Source organism: Macrotis lagotis, chromosome 8, assembly GCF_037893015.1.
Source record: "Macrotis lagotis isolate mMagLag1 chromosome 8, bilby.v1.9.chrom.fasta, whole genome shotgun sequence".
Taxonomy (NCBI): domain Eukaryota; kingdom Metazoa; phylum Chordata; class Mammalia; order Peramelemorphia; family Peramelidae; genus Macrotis; species Macrotis lagotis.
This window is the reverse complement of record NC_133665.1, coordinates 171,108,782-171,122,816: the sequence shown is the minus strand read 5'-3', so window position 1 is coordinate 171,122,816 and position 14,035 is coordinate 171,108,782. Positions and strand designations below refer to the sequence as shown.

The following is a 14,035-nucleotide window of genomic DNA, read 5'->3' as shown; positions in this document are numbered from 1 at the left end:
TAGTAGCATACTATCCCTCATCACCTCTCACCTGGGCTTTCTTTATAACTTCTCAATTGAACTCTGCTTCACATCTCTATGTATTCCAGTTCATTTTTCCGAACAGCTTCCAAAATTCTTTTCCTACATCAAAAACCCCAACATGACAACCTTCCCCGACTAAGTGACTTCAGTTGTGGATGAGCTCCATATGAGGCTCCCTAGTGTTTCAAAAATTAAATACAAATTCTTTGGTTTGGCATTAAAACCCTTCAAAATCTGACCTCAGTCTACCATTTCAACCTTCTTACTCATTCTTCCTTTTCATAAACATTTTTGTCCAGATAAACTGGCCTTCCTGCTATTCCTCGTACAATCTATTCCATCTCCCATCATGTTGCCTCTCCTCCATGATTGAATCATGCTCCCCTTTCACTCTTTGGGGAGCCCTCTAGACCCCTAATTTACTTCAAGGTTCAGTTCAAACATTATCTTCTACTTTGGAGTCTCTTTGTGTTATTTTGTGTCAGGGACTCCTTTGGCAATATGAATGAAACCTAAACACAGAAAATAAAATACATAGGATTACAAAGAAAATCAATTATAATGCTATTATATACATATATGCAATAAAATACATAATTAAATTGAAATATGTACTATATTATATACATACATGTATATATATATGTGTGTGTGTATGTATAACCTACTCTCTCTCTCTCTCCCCCTTTCTCTTTGTCTCTCTCTCTGTCTGTCTCTGTCTGTCTCTGTGTCTCTCTGTGTCATACTCTCTTTCTCTGACTCTTGAAAGATTCCCAGAACTGCAATTCTAAATGAAGTCTTCCTTAACCTTGCAGGTACTAAAGCCTCCCCCTCCCAAATAAATTTATATTAATGTTTTGTGTGCATAGATATAAATGTGTCTACACAATATATGTTTATAAATGTATCCTTCTATATATGTATACACAAATACATACTATTTTGGGGTGTGTCTGCATACAGTATGATGCTTTATCCAGTGATACTTTAATCTCGTAAGCTTTTTGAAATCAGGAACTGTCACTTGGGCCTTTGGATATGTGGCACAGTTCAAGATCAAGGGTTTTTCACATGTTTTGCCTAGTCTGGACCATTCAGGAAGGATTGAAGGGTCTGAATTCTAGCTACAACTTCACTTTTCCATTTAATTTTGCCTATGTATAGATAAAGTTATTTTGCCTCTTTTTATACCTCTTGAGATTTAGGAAAGATCCAGCAAATTATCTTCCATGATGTAGCTACTACTACTAGTCCTTCAGTGTCAAAGAGGACCACAATGATCAACCAAGTGATTGATGGCATGAGTTGCACAATGATGTTTATTATAGTGAGAGGAATGTCATAAAAAGCATCCTCATTTGCCTTTACCAGAATTGTTCCACCCCATGACCTAATTGATAGAAAATGGAATTATTGGAGATGATCTGGCTACTATGGGAGGCTCTTGACCTTAAATTAGTTTGGTTCTTCCTAGATCAATGAAGCACCACGGGGTATCACAATGCTGGACAGAAAATGAGGAAGAGTCTGAAGGGCAAGGCTGGGGAGGGACAAGGGTGAAGGAGTGCTGGAAGAACAGACAAGTCCATGTTCTTCTTCTTCATTCTTGCTTGCTTACCATTTCTCAAGCTCATCCAAGGTACATCTAATGTGTAAACAAATGTCCCCAAAGCAATGGAAACAAACTAAAACCCTAGGGCAAACCAAGTGAAATCAGTCCTTGGTTAGAACCTGTGCTCTTTCAGGATGGTTGGGTGCCAGCAATACCACCCTGCCTGGCTCTTACAGTGCACACAGGCCAGAGTAGCTTAATTAGTCTTCAATTCAACTACCATGCATCGCATGTATGTGAAGGATGGATTAGTGCGGAGGACAGGAAGCTGGAAGTTCAATTGGGGGATACTAGAATACTTCAGAGGAGACCTAATAAGTACCTGAATTAGGATAAAGAGATTCAATGAGTACAGAGAAGGAAAGGGACAAGGATAGAACACCTAAGATATGGTAATGATTAATTTGGATTGGGAAGAAGAAACCAAAAGGATGAACAGGTTTTCCTTAAGTTCCTCCTGGCTCTCCCTTATACTGCATTCTGATTTCTTAATTATTAAATCTATTGACTCAATAAAACAAAACAAAACACTGCTTCTGGAAGTCCCTGTCACTTATCTTCATGACAACATTCCTTGGCCTCAGTTTCCTCATCTGTTAAATGAAGGGAATTTTATGCACAAGATGGTTTTAAAGTATCACTTCCAACTCTGAATCCCTAATATTATAGTTTTTTAACTTCCACAGGCTCAAATTTCTTCATCAATAAAATGTGACAGATGAACTAAATGACATCCCAGGTTCTCTTCCTCCCCCCCCAACACCAAATCTATTGTCTTATGTCAACAGAGAACCTGTGCTCAGTAGGACAATTGACCCAAGAAAAAAGTGATTGACATGGGAACTGTGAACTTGTTATTTTAAGTTAATTTATCTCCTTCATAGTCATATGAATTTTATTTCATTCATTTAAAAGCAAGAAATGAGTGCCCAAGCTTCAGTAAACTGGACAGACTGGAGTGGCAGGAGGATTCTTAACATTTATAAAATACTTTTAATATTTGCAAAGAACTTTACACATATTATTTCATTTTATACTTATAAGAACTCTGAGAGGAAGTTCTGGTATTATTCCTGTTTCATAGATTAAAAAAATCTGAGGTAGATGGAGATTGAGTGACTTACCTAGGGACACGGAGATGGTATGTGTCTGTAGTTGACTTTGAACTCAAATTTTCCTGACTATAGATCTGGTGCTCTATTTATTGTCCCACCTAGACCCTGTCTTCAGACATAAAAAAGAGCCTCAATCCAGAAAAATGGAATTTAGATTTTTTACTTTGAAAGTTAATAAAATATATATGAGTCAGAGATATTTGTAAGTGGATGCCAGATAAATGTTCAGGGTGGTCCATTATTTAAACCAATTTTTACCTCTGCCAAGTTTCACAAAATTCATTAGTTTTACAAATTTATTAGTGTTTTCCCCCTAGAGGAAAGTAGTCCACTAGGGATTACAGCTGCAGACAATAGCAATATGTTCTGAAACATTTCTTACTTATGTTTTGAAAAGCCCCTAGAAATAGCTTTGTATTATTGCTGCCTTTAAAAAATCTATAACATGTATCTGACATTAATACTTTAATAATGGGTAGCTACAGTGAGGATTACAGAGCATTAAAGCAATTTCTAATTTCTTTTTATTTGCAGGATTTTTTTCTCTTCTTTTAAATGTGAGAAGCCCAAGCAACCCAACTATGGATTATTATCTGCTATTCATATCATTTCTTTTGAGCATCATCTCTGCATGGAGTTGAAGGGGAGAACAAATCCACCATTTACAGAGATTGAATCAAGGAGAAGAAGCTTTGAGGCAAAATCACCAAAGGAAGGGAATATGGGAACTCCAGGGGAGGCAGAGAGGGGATGTGATGAGAGTACAATGGAGGTTTCAACTGATATTGTTTATTTTGCCTGTGGCTCTGTTACTTCTGGTATATATGAATAGAATACATGGGTGTCTCTCCTAGACTTCCTGCTGTCATTGGCTTCCTAGGGTGACAAGCTAAATAGAGAAAACCTAAATTTATTTTAAAAAATACTCCATTCATTCACCTATTCCAACTAGAAGTTATTGAGGAAAATTTTGTGGGATAAAGCATAGCTAAAATTTTCCCTCCCTTCGAAAAACAGGAATTCATAGGCTTCTAGATCTATAACTGGAAGGGATATTAGAAATCATTTAATGCAAACTTTCTCATTTTTTTTTAACAAATAAGAAAACTAAGGTCTAGAATCATTTTTTCCAAGTGACAAAGGCAGGATTGAAACTAGATCTTCAACACACTGTGATTCGTTCATTCCTGCTCCCATCTTCCTTAGATTTGCAGATGCCACTATTCCTCTTGGACTTTTTATGCTACACAAATCATGGAATTACAGAAAAGAAGCACGATTTGAAATATATCCTCTGAGTCCAGGGAGAGTGCTTTTCTAGCATATTAGTTCCCAAGTATCTGAGATTTCCCATTGTGGAAAGGCTAAAAACATGATCTGATCATATGTCAAGAATGATGAACAGACTATGTGTTGTGTGAACATCTTTGTGGTTTCAGAAAAGAATGATGAAGACCCCCAGCATATTATTAGATATATCCCTTATAGTCAATGGAGGCAAAGATATGAACAAAAGTTGCATAGATGGGTTATGATCTGCATTATTGGGGAGGGGCATGTGGGAATATTCTCATTGATGAGGTCATATATCCATTGGAATATGTGGAGAGAATGTTTGAGGGTATTATTTTAATGGTATCAGGGAATTCATTCTAACACAAGTTGCTTTGAAATAAATTATTCCTTTAAGGAATAGGTTTTCAATTACTGGAATCAGTTATTATCAAATGTTAAAAGAAATCTGTTTATGATATATTATTATGTAATATAAAACTATAATTACCCCTATAATCAATACATTAGCTTTCCTTATTTACTCATCAGAAGCTATTTCTACCCTATTTTGTGATATAGGCTTCCTTGAAATCATTAAAAATGACACTGGGGGTGGCTAGGTGGCACAGTGGATAGAACACAGGCCCTGGAGTCAGGAGTACCTGAGTTTAAATCCAGCCTCAGACACTTAATAATTACCTAGCTGTGTGGCCTTGGACAAGCCACTTAACCCCATTGCCTTGTAAAAAAAAAAATCACATTGAAAATACACTGGATGATTTTAAACTTCTCACTGATTCTAATATTTCACTTTTTTTGGCCTGGCCTTCAACATCTTTTAGATTTAGGAGACTTTACCCATCTATTTCAGGGAATTCTGCCATTGTTTTTTTGCTCTCCAATCCCACTCTAATGTTTTGCCTGATAGAAAGTAATCTCAGCCAAATTTTGGTAAATATCACTATTTCATAAACATTACTCAACTGTCTAGAGAGCCTTCCCAATCTTTGTGGTTTCAGAAAAGAATGATGAAGACCCCCAGCATATTATTAGATATATCCCTTATAGTCAATGGAGGCAAAGATATGAACAAAAGTTGCATAGATGGGTTATGATCTGCATTATTGGGGAGGGGCATGTGGGAATATTCTCATTGATGAGGTCATATATCCATTGGAATATGTGGAGAGAATGTTTGAGGGTATTATTTTAATGGTATCAGGGAATTCATTCTAACACAAGTTGCTTTGAAATAAATTATTCCTTTAAGGAATAGGTTTTCAATTACTGGAATCAGTTATTATCAAATGTTAAAAGAAATCTGTTTATGATATATTATTATGTAATATAAAACTATAATTACCCTATAATCAATACATTAGCTTTCCTTATTTACTCATCAGAAGCTATTTCTACCCTATTTTGTGATATAGGCTTCCTTGAAATCATTAAAAATGACACTGGGGGTGGCTAGGTGGCACAGTGGATAGAACACAGGCCCTGGAGTCAGGAGTACCTGAGTTTAAATCCAGCCTCAGACACTTAATAATTACCTAGCTGTGTGGCCTTGGACAAGCCACTTAACCCCATTGCCTTGTAAAAAAAAAAATCACATTGAAAATACACTGGATGATTTTAAACTTCTCACTGATTCTAATATTTCACTTTTTTTGGCCTGGCCTTCAACATCTTTTAGATTTAGGAGACTTTACCCATCTATTTCAGGGAATTCTGCCATTGTTTTTTTGCTCTCCAATCCCACTCTAATGTTTTGCCTGATAGAAAGTAATCTCAGCCAAATTTTGGTAAATATCACTATTTCATAAACATTACTCAACTGTCTAGAGAGCCTTCCCAATGCAGAAGCAGCAGATCCAAGATTGGCTGGTTATGACTTTGGAGGGTGACCCTTGAAGGATGGCAGGTTATCCTTCCCTTTCTGCCTTCTTTTGTTTACTTGTCAGGTTATACTATGGCTACCCAGGGAAATGTGAAATCACCTGAATTTCTTATTCCATAAAAATCCTGATTCTTGTGGGTGTTTCCTTTAGCAATCAAGGTGAAAGGGAGAAGTGACTAACAGCTCACTAAGTCTGATGGATGGTTATAATCAAGATAGGCAATTCAGCCCTTTAGGGATGTTCTTTCAAAAGTGGCATTGTTTGTGTGCCAGGATGTTTTGGGTGATTTCCTCAGTTCCTTACTTTTTTTTTCCTAAGCAGAAGTAGTTGGAACCATAAACCAAAAAGAAGGAAAGAAAGAAAGAAAGAAAGAAAGAAAGAAAGAAAGAAAGAAAGGAAGGAAGGAAGGAAGGAAGGAAGGAAGGAAGGAAGGAAGGAAGGAAGGAAGGAAGGAAGGAAGGAAGGAAGGAAGGAAGGAAGGAAGGAAGAAGGAAAGAAAGAAAGAAAGAAAGAAAGAAAGAAAGAAAGAAAGAAAGAAAGAAAGAAAGGAAGGAAGGAAGGAAGGAAGGAAGAAAGAAAGGAAGACAACAGTTTGATGTTGGTTATATCATTTATGATTTTTGAATTTTCTGAATTTTTTTCAAAAAATGGTCAATTTGTCAATAAGTTATCTTTCCTTTTATCATTTGCCCTTCCTTTAAAATAGGAAATCTTCCTTTTTATTTGCTTGTATTGGACTCTTGGATAGTCCAGTGAAATCTAAGAATTTCATCTCAGAAATGTTTTCTTTAATGTATAAGATAGAAAATATCAAATTACAAAGAAAAATCAATTATGTTGAAATGCAATTATCCAAATATCTGTTTTCAAAAAAGTTCATAGACCCCAGGTTAAGAACAAAGAAAAATTTACTGATAGAAAAACTGAACCCTGTATTCACAATCCCTTTCAACAGAGGAGGAACGTGGGTTTCATCATCTGTTTTCTGTAACTAAGTTGGTCATCGTAATTAATATGAGTACAGCTGGTATTTTGTGTTAATATTGGTTTACATGATTGTGCTCATTATACAAATTGTTCTCAGGGCTGTTTGAATCAGATCTTTGTGTCTCCCTATGTTTCTCTGAATTCCTCATATTAATTGTTTCTTGTGGCACAATTATATTCTTCTGCATTCATTTACTACAATTTATTCAGTCTTTTCCCAGTTGATGGACACCCACTTAGAATTTATTTCTTTGTTACCACAAAAAAATGTTGCTTTGAGTATTTTAGTATGTAAAGGACCTAATCTACCTATGGTAGGCTTGGGATAGAGATCCAGCTATAGTATCTCTGAGTCAAAAGGTAGAAAGAGTTTAGTGAATTTTTCTGTTTATTTCTGAATTTTTGCCCATTTTAAACTCATGTGATGTCTGGTGATAGCTAGAATTTGAAGCTACTGAACCCTGAGTCACATGCAACTTGCCAGCTCCAGGACTGTGGGCAAGTTACTTATTCTCTTTCATTCTTAGTTTCCACATCTGTAAATTGGAATAATAATAATGATTATAATAATAATGATAATAATAATAATGATGATGATGATGATGTGCTTCTATCTTGAGATTGTTAAGAGGAGCAAATGAAATAACTTGTGCAGCATGCTATGTAAATTTTGGCTATTTTTTATTCCAATAGTCCTATTCAAGTCTTCTATTTGCAGTTTTAATTGGTTTGTCAATTGAAAACTCAGAGGGTATTTTTTTTGGTTGTTTTTTGTTTTTGCATTTCTCTTAGTGCTCATTTGTTTCCCCATATGGTTGATGATTGCATTTCTTTTTTCTTTTTGAAAACTGTTTCCAATTATCATGGTGTATTTCTGAACAGTTGGGGCTAGATTCCATTTTTAGAAATCAAATTATATTTTTTTTTACCTCTTCCATGTTGAAATAAGTAATTTAATGCAATGAAAAAAACCCATTGGGTTTAGAGTCAGGGAAGTCTGGAATCTCCCACTTAGTAATATGTTGCCTTGGATAAGTCAATCTTTAGTTCTCAGTATCCTCATATGGAAAAATGGAGAAATTGGATTAGGTTAGCTTTAAAGTCACTTATCTTTACTTGTAAGGGACTCTTATCTAGTTTTTAAATTTCTTCCTCTATCAGATTTGCTATTCTGTAAGTCAGGAATGGGGAACCTTATATCTGTGTGTATATATATAAACACATCCTTCCCTTGCTATATTTGGTCAAACATTTAATAAATTCACCCCTAAAAAGCAATTTATTTAATTGGGAGGGTGAAAGTTTCATAAATGAATACATCTTGGACTGAGAGGAGTAAGGGAGGGTCTTGTCTTTAGTATCAAGAAAGACAGAAAGGAAAAAAAAATTGTCCTTAGTGTCAGAAGGCCTGGGTATAACTGGGTATAATTACCTTATCATGTGACTTTGGGTTATTCATTGATTCCTCCTAACCTCAAGTTTCATCATTCATAAAATGAGTATAATCATACCTATAATAACTTCCTCATAAGGTTCTTGTGAGGCAAATCTTTTGGGAACTCTAAAGCATTTTAGAAGTAGGAATTACTAGAAAATAATTACTCAAATTGATATGATGGATAGTACATTGGAGTCAGATGATATGGGTTCAAATTGTGACTCACCTATTCACCACCAGTGACAAGGGGCAGGACATTTAACCTTTTCTGAACTCTAATACTATCTATCATATAAGAAAACTTAATCTAGTCAGCCTTTTGAGATAATTTACAATTCTAAAATCTTTATTCTATAATCTTAAGTTTCTTACAGAGAATTTGCTTATTAGGGAGCAAATAGACTTCTTTCATATTGCATAACATAATGATTTGCCTATTGGCCACATGTAAGACTTTAAGATCTGACAATATATTTATATTTTTAATTGATAATAAAATTTTTAAAAGATGTTTATCATTATAGTCATTAAATCTTGAACTAAATGTAAGAATAAGGAGTTTTGCAGGCTTCTATCCAACCTTGGGTTTAACACCTCTAGCTCACACTATTTTGTGATCTACAATGTAAGGAATCAAATAATTTCAATATTGAAAATGATCTCTCAGCTCAACTTAGCCAACTGGTACCTGGACAAAAGTTTTCTTTACAGAATCCTTGACAATTAGCTAATCATTTGCTCAAAAAACTCTATGAAGAGGAAAATCACAAGGAAGCCTATTAAACTTCCAGATGATTGAACTTGTTAACTTACCATCAAACTTAAATTTATTTCTTATAACTCCTAACTCCTGCTGTTCTGGGCCAAGCAAGACTTTATTTTACCTTTAACTTGTAGTTGAGGGACCTCATTATTCAGGTCCATAATCCCCATAGAAAACTATACTGACCATGAATTTGTATTTGGTCATGCTTTGAGTCCACCCTGGAAGAGATAAGTGTGTGTTCCTTAGAAATAATCTTTCTAAAACATATTTACTGAGTACAGTGAGTTCTGGCTTTTTCATTCTCCTCTTTCAATTGTTTCCATTTCTTTAAAGAGCAAAGCAATTAGTTGATGCTATGAATCACCAAACACATTTTCATGCCTCAAACTCTCATTTGAGTGATCAGAGACCCAGACACGACCCACACAAAACAGACAACTCCATTGGCAACCTCATTTTGATTTTTCTTCTTATTCCTCAAGTCCTACAGCACAGAATAACAACTTCTTTCCTATTAACACACACATCCTTATTTCCTTTCTCTAGGTTTTGAATTATTTTCAATTAAAATGAAATAAATTTTCATTTTTTTAAAAAAGAATTTCATGATGTCCCTTCCTAGTGAAGGTTATAGGTTGTTCAATGAGTTGCAATCTTAATATAGTTAAGGGTATAATAGGGCAGCCCCAAATCCTAGAGTTCTTCAGCGACATTGACACAACAGCTCATCCAGAAGATATCAATTGCATTATATATTGTCCTGATCAGATTATATCAGGAGTATTTTATTCGTTTCTTGGTCCAAATTTAAGGAAAAATGATGAAGGTTCTTAAAGAAGGATAACAGAAAAGATAAATAGTCTTTGCCATATGGGGAAATTAGACTAGAGAGTAGAAGGGAGTGTGAAGAGATGATAGTTGTCTTCAAGATTCTGAAAAACCCTCTCTCCTGATTAGTGAGTCCTTCTCCTAGACAGGGTTTCATGAAGTACCCAGGTGATTCCAAATTCATTACTGGTTCCACCATCTGGACTTCACCTCTTTAATAGTATACTTCTCTCTCTGGAGATATTTCCATCATTTCTCCTGATTGGTGAGTCCGTGACCTGGATCATTATTTTATGAATTACCTAGGCCATGCTCATTCTACGCCTGATTCTACATCTTCATTCTTGAGTCTACTCTCTCTCTACCAGCAGCCTGGTTTCCAATTTCCTTATTTCCAGCCCAGTTAGAATCTAACTTCATTATAATTTAAACTTCTTAAGAATAAGGACAATCTTTGTACTTGTTTTTGCCCTAGAGGTAAACCCCCCCCCCAAAAAAAAACTTAGTACAGTTCTGGATATGGTAAATTCTTAATAAATTCCTTATCTATCTGTCTGTCTGTCTGTCTATCTATCTATCTATCTACCTATATACCCATCTGGAAAAGGGGGGAAATTATAATTATTTTGCTTGGCCTGAGAGCAGTACTAGAAGCAATGGGTGGATTGATGTCAAGGAAACTTTTCTCCTAGGGACAGCTATCCCCAAGGACTACCTATTCTCGTTGGGCATCTGCAAGTAATAGCTATACTATATAAGAGCAATTCTTGTTCACAGAGGAGTTGGACCATATGCCCTCTCTAGGTTCTTCCAACTTTGAAATTTATATCATCCTATGTCAACTGTGGATGATGCTTACTGGAGATTTATTTCCCTGGAGACTGCTCTGACTCCAGATTACTATAAAGCATCACTCCCCCCTTCTGCCAACTTTGCCTCTATTCCATCAGGATTCTAACCACCCTGAGATTGAAACAAGCCAATTTCAGAAGCCTGTTATTTTTAATAGTAGAGCTAGATGTTTCTGAAAATGAAGGGTAGTGGTAATAAGAATTGACCCTTTCATTTGAATCGATAGCAGCAGGGGGGCCTGCTGTAAAGCTATCAGACAGATCACATCATTTCATATTAATAGTGCGAAACTTGAATAGTCAAATTATTCACTGGCAGTTTCTCAGTCTTTTGCAATGTTAAGATGGAAAAGAAATCAATCTTTCTCTAGTCAGCAAACTACTCGAGACCACCAGAAACAAACAGAACATATTTCCTGAGCTTTCAAAACTGACAAAGAGCTGAAACTTTGATTCAATTCATTGATTCTTGTCCTAAAGTTATATCATTACTGTTTCCCAGGATGCTCATAGAAGGTCATTATAACATAACTGAACAAACATTAGGTTTCTAATGTGTGATAGGTATTGTATGGACACTAACATCATTAAGAAAAAACACACACATACACACATGCACACACATATACCCACACAATCCAGGCCTTCAGAGAAATATGAGTTTTACCTAATATTAATAAGACCTTAGGACCTGAAAGATCATCTGCTACAATCTATTAATTCTAAACCTGAAACTGAGGCTAGATGAAGGGAAAGGACTTACCCAAAGTCAAACAACTAATTAAGGCTAAGACTAGGACCTATGTCTCCTGATTATTACTCTAGTGACCTATTCTCTATTTCATATTTTCCCTTCTTAATACTCAATTTGGAATCAAAGATTTAGAGCTATCCAGAAGTGACCTCAGAGTTCAGCTAATCTAACAGCCTCAACTGCTTTAGCCACAGTTAGAAATACTGGGGGGCCAGTGATGATCACAAGACAGTTGATTTTAGGCTCTGAAGGACCGTAAGGGGTTGCTTAGCTCAAATGCCTTATTTTGCAGAATAGAATACCGAGTTCTAGAAAGGGTAAAGGTCGTATCTATGATCACATGGGTAATAAACCCTACAGGTAGAATTAAATTCATTGCTCTTCCCACTGTACCATGTTGCCCTCTCATTCTCTTACATCAGAATGTCTCTATGGCAGAGATAGCCAACAGGAAGATCTTTTGTATCCTACCTTGTCTAATTGAAGAGTAGAGGGGATGGGTCACATAATTAGGTGTTGTCTTAGAATCTATAAGAAACTTAGAGGTCTTGCAGTCCACCACCCCCATTGGTTTACAGATGGAGAAACTAAAGCCCAGAGAGCTGAAGTGGCTTTTCCTTCTATCTCTCACCATCACCAGATCATGGATTAACAGATAAAAGGGACCTAGGAAGTCATGAATCCAACCTACTCATTCTACAGATGGGAAAACAGAGACTGCAGAAGATAAATGACTTGCCTAAGGTCTTACTGTTAGCAAAGGGAAATTTAGAGGATTTGAACCAAAGTCCTGTGCCTTCAAAGCCATTCTGCTTTCCCCTATACCATGTGCCTCTTTTGTTAATCCCATGCTTAAGCTTAAATTTCAAAAAAAGATGATATATTTCCTTCAGTCATAATAGGCATATGATAAAGGAGCTGGAAATCCAATTGCCTACAAGTTTAGGCATTATGGAGCATAATCCTGATCTCCATCACCCTGCATCCAGTTACTAAATGGGACAAAAAAGGACAAAGGCAGGCTGGCAGTAGGCTTTGGAATTCACCTCTATTGAGTTCTCAGCAGTGAGCTTGAAATAGCCCTGTCTCTCTCTCCTTCTAATCAAGCCCATTTGCAATGGAAGGCAGGGGGTGATGGAGAGGGCCTTTATTCTCTCAGTCTCCCATTAGACTAGCTTGTGTCATAATGGCCTGTCTACAGAGCATCCTATGAGAATTCTGTGGCAGAGAACTGAAAGCCCTCCATTCATGGTTTTAGAACAGTCATTTAGAAGCACAACATTATCCCCACCAGGCTAGGAGAGAAGAAGTAATTTCCGCTTGATGGCAAATGGGGGGAAAAAGGAGGAGAAAAGGTTCATTCAAGCAGTGGGAACCAAACAAAACTGACTGGCAGACACAGCAGGCTCAGGAAGTCTCCTCTTTCCTCACAGAAACCTATTTTATTCTGCAGAAGTGCATGAAGCTGAGACACTTTCCACGTGAAAGTTTTCTAAAGCACCATTTGGACATGATGAGTTGGATATGACCCATCTACCAACTGTCACGTCCTTTGGTTTCAATGCATATTGGACAAATCCTACCATCTTTTTCATTTTCCTAATCAGAGATGACAGGGTGGGAGCTGGAAACTTCTCTGGAGTCAAGGATTCCAGACTATTCCTTAATAAATCCTTAAAATTCAGAACTGCCTAGAAATAAAAATAGTTGTATTTTTATCCTGCCCTATCCTACCTTAATTTAATTAATGGTGGCATTATGCTGGAGGACTTGACTAATATTGATAATACATTTTTACATTTGAAAAACAACTTACTGTGTATCATTTGATCTTTGCAACAACCCTGAAATCAAGAAGCTATTATTACCCCAATTTATAAATGAGGAAACTGAGATTCAAAATGATTAAATGGGTTGATTGGGAATAGTCAGTAAATATTCAATATATATATATATATATATATATATATATATATATATATATATATATATATATATATATATGAAGGAAGAACAATTAGCACTCTCCTGTGGAAGATAAAACGAGACAGAGATTAAAAAAAAAGACAGTGTCACAAAACTATTAAGAATCTGAGGCAAAATTGGAATCTAGAATCTGATACTCAATTCACTACCTAATCTAGCATCCTCTTGGTAGATTCTCAAAGCATGGATTTTTATTCTGAAGTGAAGTTTCAAGGATTTGTTACATCTGCAATTAAATCTTCTCTGGTCATTGGAACTGTGAGAGGGGGAGGTTATACGGGAAGTTCATGGTCCATTAGAGTTCCTCCCCTTTCCTTCAGTAACTTGGAACCTCAATATTATGTTATAGAGGATCACTACAGGTGGAACATTGGATTATGACTTGAATTTTTGGAGTTTTGTGTTTTGTGACCACTAATATTTAAAACGACTCTGAGAGGCAACATATTGTAGTAGACTGGGAGCTTACCCTAGAGTCAGGAAATACTGGATTTGAAT

At 36.0% G+C, this 14,035-nt stretch overlaps 1 protein-coding gene across 1 annotated transcript in view; it reads right to left on the bottom strand.

The window, feature by feature from the left end:
* CADPS (calcium dependent secretion activator) overlaps nucleotides 1–14,035 on the bottom strand; it is a 557,039-nt gene that overhangs the window by 484,478 nt on the left and 58,526 nt on the right.